At 44.6% G+C, this 10,510-nt stretch overlaps 1 protein-coding gene across 1 annotated transcript in view; it reads left to right on the top strand.

The window, feature by feature from the left end:
- The first annotated feature begins 350 nt into the window (after window positions 1-350).
- Window positions 351-10,510, top strand: part of LOC134893243 (baculoviral IAP repeat-containing protein 1f-like) — a 217,664-nt gene continuing 207,504 nt past the window's right edge. Inside the window, exon 1 of the mRNA XM_063913674.1 lies at window positions 351-523. The gene's annotated coding sequence lies outside the window, so the exon portion shown is untranslated. The remainder of the gene's footprint in view (window positions 524-10,510) is intronic.

The raw sequence follows: 10,510 nt of genomic DNA, 5'->3' as shown, positions 1-10,510 counted from the left end.
CAATGGTAATGCAGATGATCCAATGCTGCATCCTCGGTCAGGAGACGTTTATTTACACGAGATGCCTCCTGCAGCATTGGCATATATTTGCACAAACATTGTGTACAGAGGCAGCGGTTGGAGCTACTGTATTCATCTCTGAATCAGGCCCTTTGTTCAAGACTATACTCACGCGCCTTTAATGTGTCTCTACCCGCGTTTAATAGCCATGTAGTTTCAAAAATAAGAATACTAATATATTGCCATAGAGCTCAGTGTATGTTCCAAATGCATATACAGTATATTAGAGACTACTCCTGTGTATGTGAACATCGTATTTCCTCATTCCATGCATTGGCCCATTCACAGCTATTTGCTGACACCTTCTCTCCAAGCTTTTGTAATTCAACAACTTCCCAGCAGCTGTGGGACGCAGTTCTCCAATTCTTGCAGGTTTTTTTTTTCTTTATGGGCCACTTAATAACATATACATTGCTGTTTTTGTTTGGTATCTGAGTTGCATGCAATATATCAGTCATCTTTGGTAAGTACAATTTATCACTTGCTTTTAAGATAAACTATATAAAAGCTCTTTTCATATACTGTATAGTGGCATATTTATTACATGTCATAGGCAAATGCTAGGGGGGGTTCCAGTTTCCCAGAAACCCCCATCTTCTTGGCAAGTGACTCAAATTATGACAGCAATGGTATTTAAAAGGATAGCTGCCACATCATGCAGTTTAGGGGACAGAGCAGAGCAGCTGCACATGTCCAGTGGTAGCTGCTTCTTCTACAAAGTTTGTTGTACGTGTGGATCTGAGTCCTAAATCAGTGCACTGGACCAGAGAGTAAATACCAGGAAGAAGAGACAGGAACCTTACCATGAGGTGGGAGAAAGTGTCTACAAAGTGCAATACTGGTTCTTTTATATTAGTGTATTTATTTACTACAGTATGTTTAACCTTTTCCGGACCACTTATTTATATTAGTTAAATATGTTTGATGCAGGCAGCCTATATTGTAGACTATCTATAGTGTTAATTATTAATACTATATTCTGTACATTATCCAGAGTATAAAAGGACGAATGTTTACATTAATGTTGAGGGTCGTTACTAGGGTCTTCATCCACTCTCCCAGGCTCCCGCACTTGCTACAATGTTTTGCAGAGTGGGAGATTGTGGATTGCATTTAGAAACCCCCCTCTAGAAATCTTGCGTTTGCCATTGCATTTCACATATAAAATGTCTGAAAACTGTCACCAAATATTGCAACACTTTTCCATGCTATGTATCAATGGCAAGATACTGAGACATGGGCTATGATAACAGCCTGTGCCAGGGAAAGGTAAAAAGTTATCACTTACACAATTGCTTTCCTTCTGGGGTTGGACTCAGATCCTTCTCATAAATAAAAGGCATAAATGTATTCCACATGCTACAATGGGCTAAACACATCTAAAGATGGCTTTAGCCTGGCTAAATTAGCCAGCAGGTCCAGGGTACAAAGAGCTAAATTTTGGTAAATGAGGAATTTTTTAAACTTAAGACAACTGCTTTTGGGAGCAGAAAACCACAGCATCTACAGTATCTCCAATATGTACTACAACAGGGCCATACCCATGTATCGGTGGAATATGCAACTGCACATAGCGCTGCAGAGTAGAATGTGCCACTGCACATAGTGCTGCAGAGTAGAATGTGCCAGCGCACATAGCGCTGCATGGTAGAATGTGCCACTGCACATAGAGCTGCAGAGTAGAATGTGCCACTGCACATAGCGCTGCAGAGTAGAATGTGCCAGCGCACATAGCTCTGCAGGGTAGAATGTGCCACTGCACATAGCGCTGCAGAGTAGAATGTGCCAGCGCACATAGCGCTGCAAGGTAGAATGTGCCACTGCACATAGAGCTGCAGAGTAGAATGTGCCACTGCACATAGCGCTGCAGAGTAGAACGTGCCAGCGCACAAGAGCTGCAGAGTAGAATGTGCCAGCGCACACCGCTGCAGAGTAGAATGTGCCACTGCACATAGCGCTGCAGAGTAGAATGTGCCAGCGCACATAGCGCTGCAGGGTAGAATGTGCCACTGCACATAGCGCTGCAGAGTAGAATGTGCCAGCGCACATAGCGCTGCAGGGTAGAATGTGCCACTGCACATAGAGCTGCAGAGTAGAATGTGCCACCGCACATAGCGCTGCAGAGTAGAATGTGCCACCGCACATAGCGCTGCAGATTTGAATGTGCCACCGCACATAGCACTGCAGAGTAGAATGTGCCACCGCACATAGCGCTGCAGAGTAGAATGTGCCACTGCACTTAGCACTGCAGAGTAGAATGTGCCACCGCACATAGCGCTGCAGGGTAGAATGTGCCACTGCACATAGAGCTGCAGAGTAGAATGTGCCACTGCACATAGCGCTGCAGAGTAGAATGTGCCAGCGCACAAGAGCTGCAGAGTAGAATGTGCCACTGCACATAGCGCTGCAGAGTAGAATGTGCCAGCGCACATAGCGCTGCAGGGTAGAATGTGCCACTGCACATAGCGCTGCAGAGTAGAATGTGCCAGCGCACATAGCGCTGCAGGGTAGAATGTGCCACTGCACATAGAGCTGCAGAGTAGAATGTGCCACCTCACATAGCGCTGCAGAGTAGAATGTGCCACCGCACATAGCGCTGCAGATTTGAATGTGCCACCGCACATAGTGCTGCAGAGTAGAATGTGCCACCGCACATAGCGCTGCAGAGTAGAATGTGCCACTGCACTTAGCACTGCAGAGTAGAATGTGCCACCGCACATAGTGCTGCAGGGTAGAATGTGCCACCGCACATAACGCTGCAGAGTAGAATGTGCCACTGCACATAGCGCTGCAGAGTAGAATGTGCCATCGCACATAGCGCTGCAGGGTAGGGGGCGAAGTTTGCAGCACTTGTCAATTATCTGTTTTAATTATTTTCACTTGTAGCTTAATCCCCTTTTTAAGCCCAGCATCTCCTCAATCGCTAATAATTTGAGAGCTCTTTGTTATTTAGTCACAATGTCCTTGATTACATTTCAGGATGCTGACATACTTAAATAATGAAGCTTATACTCATTGTTTGTGATTATGGGACAATCCAATTACTGAAAGACTTAGGGGTACATTTACTAAAGCTTCTAAAACAGAGAATTGGTGATGTTGCCCATAGCAACAAATCAGATTCTGTCTATCATTTCTCTATTACCTTTTAGAAAATGAAAGACAGCATCTCATTGGTTGCTATGGGCAATATCACTAATTCTCTGTTTTAGAAACTTTTGTAAATTTACCCCTTAGAGCACAAATTGTTAGGACAATTATTGTAATATCTGCACAAAACGTCACAGAACTTTTATATTATTACACCTATACTGTATTTTGCCACAACATACAAATAAATTCTTACTGATTTTCAGTGTAAATCAAAAACAATCAGACTGAGGAAATAAGCTTTTGCACCATACTGTATTATATATATATATATATATATATATATATATATATATATATATATAAAAATTTATATCACTTTAATCAGCAGAATATAATCTCTGAATTGGAAATACACTATACTTTTATATTCTTCTTACTATTCTACCCACTTTCTCACCTTTGACATAATGTGTAGCTACTGTGTTAAAATAGTTGTTATAATAGTAGATATTTTTCAAAACATAAAAACGTTTAACCCTCACCCCAAATTATGGCTGTTCCCAGTGGTGCAAGTAGAAATATTTTCTTAGCGGTACCGAGTGCCAAAAAATGGGCATGGTCATGTGTTGTGTGGGGGCATGGCCACATGCTGCTAGTGGGAGTGGCTACATGACACTAGTGGCGTGGCCACACGACAGCCCCTTTTTGGGGGGAATTTGGAGGCAAGGCTAAATATATAGTAATGCCTCCAGTATAATAGAAATATATAGTAATGCCCCCAATTTAATAACAATATATAGTAATGCCTCCATTATAACAGGAAAATACAGCCACTGTCACATTCCTAGTAACTCTGGCAAAGTGGGAGGAGCTGTCATGCTGCCAAGCACCATGGTTTTTTTGCTTTGTGGAACATTATAATTGTGGTAATGGCAAAATGTGTGGCAGGTGGTACTGCATACCCGCTGCCAAATTCATAAGGGTACTCCGTACCCGAACGTACCCGCATATTTGCACCGCTGGTTGTTCCATAGATGGGGCTGCAGCGCAGAATTCAAATAGGGGAGCCACACCAATTGTCACCCCAAACACTGTCAAACATCACTGGCTGGGACTCACTGGCAGTTGGTGTGGCTCTTCTATATGAATTTTGGACTGTGCTACAGCTCCCCCTGGCACCACCACTGCCCCCCCACCTATTCCAATGTTACCCCATAGGACATAATCCCACAAATATAAATGTAATCTACCTTAGGTCCCGTCTAAGTAGGTTAATCTTAATATGTGCCTCCACCCAAGCTACGTTGTTAGAGGTATCTCATGGGGCTTGCTTGGGTAAGCCCTATGCATTAACAGTTAATACCAGGCCTCGGATCTTCCAGCAGTAAGGCCAGAAGATCTGCCTACCAAGCTCTCCTTGGCCAGTCCGGAGCAATGAAAACTGCCTGAACTCTTGTCCTCTTTATGAGTTTGAGAACTCTTGGAATGAGTGGATGTGGAACACATACACTGACTTGAATACCCACGGTGTTACCAGGGCATCCACCGCCACTGCTTGTGGGTCTCTCAACCTGGAACAGTACCTCCAAAGTTTCTTGTTGAGATGTGAGGCCTTCATGTATATTTGAGGCATGCCCCAATGACTGGTTACCTCTGTGAACACCACCGGATGGAGGCCCCATTCTCCCGGATGGATATCGTGCCTGCTGAGGAAGTCCGCTTCCCAATTGTCCACTCCTGGAAGGAAGATTGCCGACAGCACCACTGCATGCTTTTCTGCCCAGAGGAGGATTCTTGTTACCTCCGACATAGCAGCTCTGCTCTTCGTTCCCCCCTGTCGGTTTATGTTGGCCACCATCGTTACATTGTCCAACTGTACTTGAATGGCCCAATCTCGCAGAAGATGCGCCGCTTGGAGAAGACTGTTCTACACGGCTCATAGTTCCAGAATGTTTATTGGAAGAATGGGTTCCAGACTTGACCACCTTCCTTGGAAGGTTTCCCCTTGAGTGACAGCGCCCTAACCCCTGAGACTTGCATCCGTGGTTAGAAGGATCCAGTTCTGAACCCAGAACCTGCGGCCCTCCAGGTGAGGCATTTGCAGCCACCAGAGGAGTGAAATCCTTGCTTTCGGCGACACACGTATCCTCTGGTGCATGTGTAGATGAGATCCTGACCACTCGTCTAGGAGATCCAGTTGGAAGGATCGAGCATAAAATCTTCCATACTGTAGAGCCTCGTAGGAGGCAACCATCTTCCCCAGAAGGCGAATGCACTGATGAACCGACACCCGGGCAGGCATCAAGATATCCCGGACCATTGATTGTATCACCAATGCTTTCTACACCGGTAGAAACACCCTCTGCACTTCCGTGTCGAGGACCATCCACAGGAATGACAATCTCCTTGTCGGCTCCAAATGTGACTTTGGAAGGTTCAGGATCCAAACGTGTTCCCTGAGCAGATGAGTCGTGAGAGCAATTGACTGCAACAACTTCTCCCTGGACGTTGCCTTTATCAGCAGATCGTCCAGATATGGAATTATGTTCACTCCCTGTCTGTGGAGGAGAACCATTATCTCTTCCATCACCTTGGTGAACACCCTCGGTGCCGTGGAGAGACCGAATGGCAGTGCCTGGAACTGATAGTGACTGTCTAACAGTGCAAATCTGAGATAAGCCTGATGCGGTGGCCAAATCAGAATGTGGAGGTACGCATCCTTGATATCTAGAGATAGCAGAAACTCTCCCTCATCCAGACCTGAGATCACTGCTCTCAGAGACTCCCTTTTGAATTTGAACTTCTTCAGATAAGGGTTTAACGATTTCAAGTTCAAAATCGGTCTGACCGAACCACCCGGTTTCGGTACCACAAAAAGGTTTGAATAGTAACCCATGTGTTGCATATGAGGTGGAACTGGAACAATGACCTTTGACTTTTCCAATTTTTGGATGGCTTCCTGTAGGATAGCCCTTTCTGTCAGTAAAGCTGGCAAGCCTGATTTGAAGAATCGGTGAGGCGGGAGTTCTTGAAACTCCAGTTTGTACCCCTGGAACACAATATCCTGTATCCAGGGATCCAGGCCAGACGAAACCCAGACGTGGCTGAAACGACTGAGTCTCGCACCCACCAGCCCGTTCTCCAGGCAGTGCGGTCCACCGTCATGCTGAGGATTTTGAGGAACCAGAAGCAGGCTTCTGGTCCTGGGAACCTGCAGGTGCAGGCTTTTTGGATTTTGCCCGACCACCTCTAATGAAGGTGGTAGGAGGCTTGGACTTTTTTGTCTTTGCGGTCCGAAAGGACTGCGATGTTGATGAAGAAAAGGGTTTCTTCGTAGAAGGAGTAGTTGAGGGAAGAAAGGGAGACTTACCCACGGTTGCCGTGGAAATCCACGCATTCAACGCTTCCCCAAATAGAGCCTGACCTGTGAAGGGTCGGTTCTCCACACTTCTCCTGGATTCCGCGTCTGCAGACCATTGGCGTAGCCAGAGTCCCCTGCGAGCTGAGACAGCCATGGAAGATACCCTTGCATTCAGCGTACCCATGTCCTTCATGGACTCCACCATGAAACCCGCAGAATCCTGTATGTTACGTAAAAACGTTTAATGTCCCTTCTATCCATTGTATCTAAGTCCTCTAGTAACGTGCCTGACCACTTTACTATAGCCTTAGAAATCCATGCACAGGCGATTGTGGGCCTTAACGCCACTCCTGAAGCCATGTATATGGATTTGAGCGTAGTGTCAATTTTACGATCAGCTGGTTCTTTTAACGCGGTAGATCCACGGACAGGTAGAACCACCTTTTTTTACAGTCTGGAGACAGATGCGTCAACTATGGGTGGGTTTTCCCATTTTTTTCTATCCTCCTCAGGGAAGGGAATATCAACCAGAACCCTTTTTGGGATCTGGATTTTTTTCTCCGGGTTTTCCCAGGATTTTTCAAATAGAGCGTTTAATTCTTTAGACGCAGGGAAGGTTAGCGAAGCTTTCTTATTGTCTGTGAAGTAAGCCTCCTCAACCTGCTCAGGTGGTGTGTCAGTAATGTTTAACACATCTCTAATGGCCTCAATCATGAGCTGCACCCCCTTTGCAAGGGATGCTGCCCCCCTCAGCACATCCCCATCACCGTCTGCCGTGTCAGAGTTGGTATCCATGTCGGTTTGCATAATCTGGGTAAGTGCACGTTTCTTTGGGTATATGCTAGGGGATTTAGAAGGAATAGGAATAGAACCTAACCAAACTGCCATAGAATTCTTTAAAACCTGAGTTTCAGTCTCAGTATTAGCCACCCTAGTAGAAATCTGAGAGATCATTCCCTTTATTGAATTCAGCCATTCTGGCTCAGACATAGAAGCCTGAGACAAGACATTACATTCCTGGGTACATGGAATAGATTCCACTGGAGAAGAAACTTCCTCTGCAGCATAAGACACATTGTCTTACATAGCCCTGGACATGGCTATGTGAGAGATCCCAAGTATCTTCAGAGAAACACAGAGCTTGGAGCCAGCACACACACACCGCTTCAACAGGTAGATATAAACCAAACACCTGGTGCTGACTCTGTACCCATAAAAGACTACATAGTAATTTACAGCCCCCCCCCCCCCCCCGCTACAACCTGGTACCGCACAGGATAGTTGGAGTCGTGTGGAGGGACAGCTCTCCCTGTCAGCGTCGCTGTCGATGTATCTGCAGGGAGAAAATGGCGCTGGAAGCTGCTGGGTCCACTCTGAGGAGAAGCTCCACCCCTTGAACATGGCGCAGCTTCCCGCACTTTCAAATGTTTATACTGACCTTAGTCATGGGCTAGCAGCGTTACCGAGATCCCTGACAGCCTTGAGTGACCAGTGTAGGGTATTTGCGCTGACTCAGGGCGCCCCTCATAGAGCTGAGCTCGGCTCCCCGCTTGTTGGGTCGCCGGTGACACACTCGCCACCGGAATCTTCTAGCTCTTTAAGGGGGTGGCAGCATGCTGCTGGAGTGAGCAGTCGCCTCGGGCGGCTAACGATCATCACCCTCAAGAGCTCAGTGTCCTGTCAGTGGAGATAGTGACCATTAACCTCTCAGGGTTTGACACTACTCCCACCAGCCTCCCTGTGCCTAACTCTAAGAAAAATAATAAAACTAGAAAAACTCCTATGGAGCTCCCCTAGCTGTGACCAGCTCCTCTGGGCACATTTTCTAAACTGAGTCTGGTAGGAGGGGCATAGAGGGAGGAGCCAGCCCACACTATTAAACTCTTAAAGTGCCAGTGGCTCCTAGTGGACCTGTCTATACCCAATGGTACTAATGTGGACCCCAGTATCCTCTAGGACGTAAGAGAAATACCGGTTAGAGTAGTGGTTCCCAAACTGTGTGCCGTCGCATCCAGGAGTGGCTCGGGACATTTGCAAGGGTGCCTTGGATTGGTTTTACAGGACCAATTAGAATAACTTGTGCTCAATGTAATAGGCAAAACCAGTGCTTGTGGCATCCAATGATAAAATATGTGGATAAACAGAAGCAAATCATGTCCATCACCACATAACTGACCCTAAGGATGACATATAAACACAATTTACTTAATTTAATATATGTTTCTAAAATTCTCAATAATAAACTTTTGGCCTAGGAGCGCCATGAAAAAATTCTGAAACTTTAGGGCCAAATGGTTCAAAAGAGTTTGGGAACCACTGGGTTATAGTGACAGAGAGAATCGTCTAACACAGTACACTTCACATTGAGCTATGACCAAAAGTGATTTATGAGGCATATATATGGATACAGATAAATTAGAAAGACATGCAAACAGCTTTTTCATTTAAGTGTGTATGTTAGAAAATGTGATTACATGAAACAGACATACCTGAAGTACAGCAATTCAGAACGGAAACATAAATAATTAAAAAGGCACACAATAATGAGGTATTGGATCATTTCTATTTTCAAACATATTTATTAATTTATTACATTTAATTCTGTCACCACAGTTTACTAGCTCTATTTGGTCACATCCTCAGCAGAGGTAGGAGAGCTAGTTATTTATTTAAAGCCAGTGCTATCTTTCAGCAGATTGCACAGGGATGCTGTCCTGGAAGCTCTCTCTAACAGTAATGTAAGGAACATAAACCTCTTCTCTTATAACTTCTTTACAATTAACAACAACATAAAACGGTGCCTTTTAAAATTGGTGATAAGTAATAGATAATAAATAAGTTGATAATAAATCGATAATAAATATACCTAAAAACTTGCTAGTGGACACTAAATATTCATGAAATCACCAATTTTAAAAGGCACCGTTTTATGTTGTTGTTAATTGTAAAGAAGTTATAAGAGAAGAGGTTTATGTTCCTTAGACAAGGGAAAGAAAAAGAAAAAAAGCCAGTGGATTTGAGGAACTGTCGTTTGGAACGCATATACAGGAAGTTTCTCGGCTGTGGAACGCATTGGAACACAGATATAAAACTCCCAGGAAATGACATAATGATTGAATGCACAGGGGAGGAAGAAACAAGTCCATGAGTGAAGTGAGGTCCCTATAAAGAAACGAACGGGTACGGATCGATTCATCTGCCAATCCTGACGAAGCCTGACCAAGGTGAAATGCATAGAGCGCAGAATACATTGATCCCTCACAACGCCGCTTAGCGCTAAGAGCGGCGTGTAAGGGTATCCGCCGGCGGACTCCGTACCAGATCCATCTTTGGGACACCTTCAGCACGGACATCACACACTTGAACTGCTGTGGAGAGACCCTATAAGGTATTGACAGTCGCTACTGTTAAGACTTACGGAATTATCCCTGCGGTCCTAATTGACCTATGACTGTGCACAACTCTCAGTCCCCTTCTTTTGGAATCATCAGATATGGGACATTGATCTAGATAAATATTCTTGAAGATCACCTGATGTGGAGTTCCCAATAAATACTGGGATCAAATAAATATAGAAGAGGAAGTAAGTCGCTACACAGTGCTTTTCTCCCCTTTTCTTGTTGTGGTAGCTACTATATAGAGTGTGTATATCCACTAGTACTGTATCCTGTGGTATTCTGCCCACTACTACACACAATAATATATGTTGCTTGTAGTCTGTCTTTGTTCATGTTTACCGGTAATAGGTTGTTCACATATAGTCTATTTTTAATGCATGATTTATACCAATACTTTATTTATTTTTATTAATAAAACATTCAATGGACAATCAAAGTCTTTTTAGTTTCCATTATCCTTTTTTGCGCTGGGGACACTCTGTATTTTATTCCTTGAATTTATATTAGTGGAGCTAGGTAGTGGCTTCACTCCTTTCAGCAGCATTTCTGGATTAACTTGCCTTTCTTTAGCGCAGTGTCACCACCCCCTTTCTGTTTG

The sequence above is a fragment of the Pseudophryne corroboree genome, chromosome 1, assembly GCF_028390025.1.
Source record: "Pseudophryne corroboree isolate aPseCor3 chromosome 1, aPseCor3.hap2, whole genome shotgun sequence".
NCBI lineage: Eukaryota > Metazoa > Chordata > Amphibia > Anura > Myobatrachidae > Pseudophryne > Pseudophryne corroboree.
The sequence above is the reverse complement of the archived record's forward strand: the minus strand, read 5'-3'. Positions and strand labels throughout refer to the sequence as shown.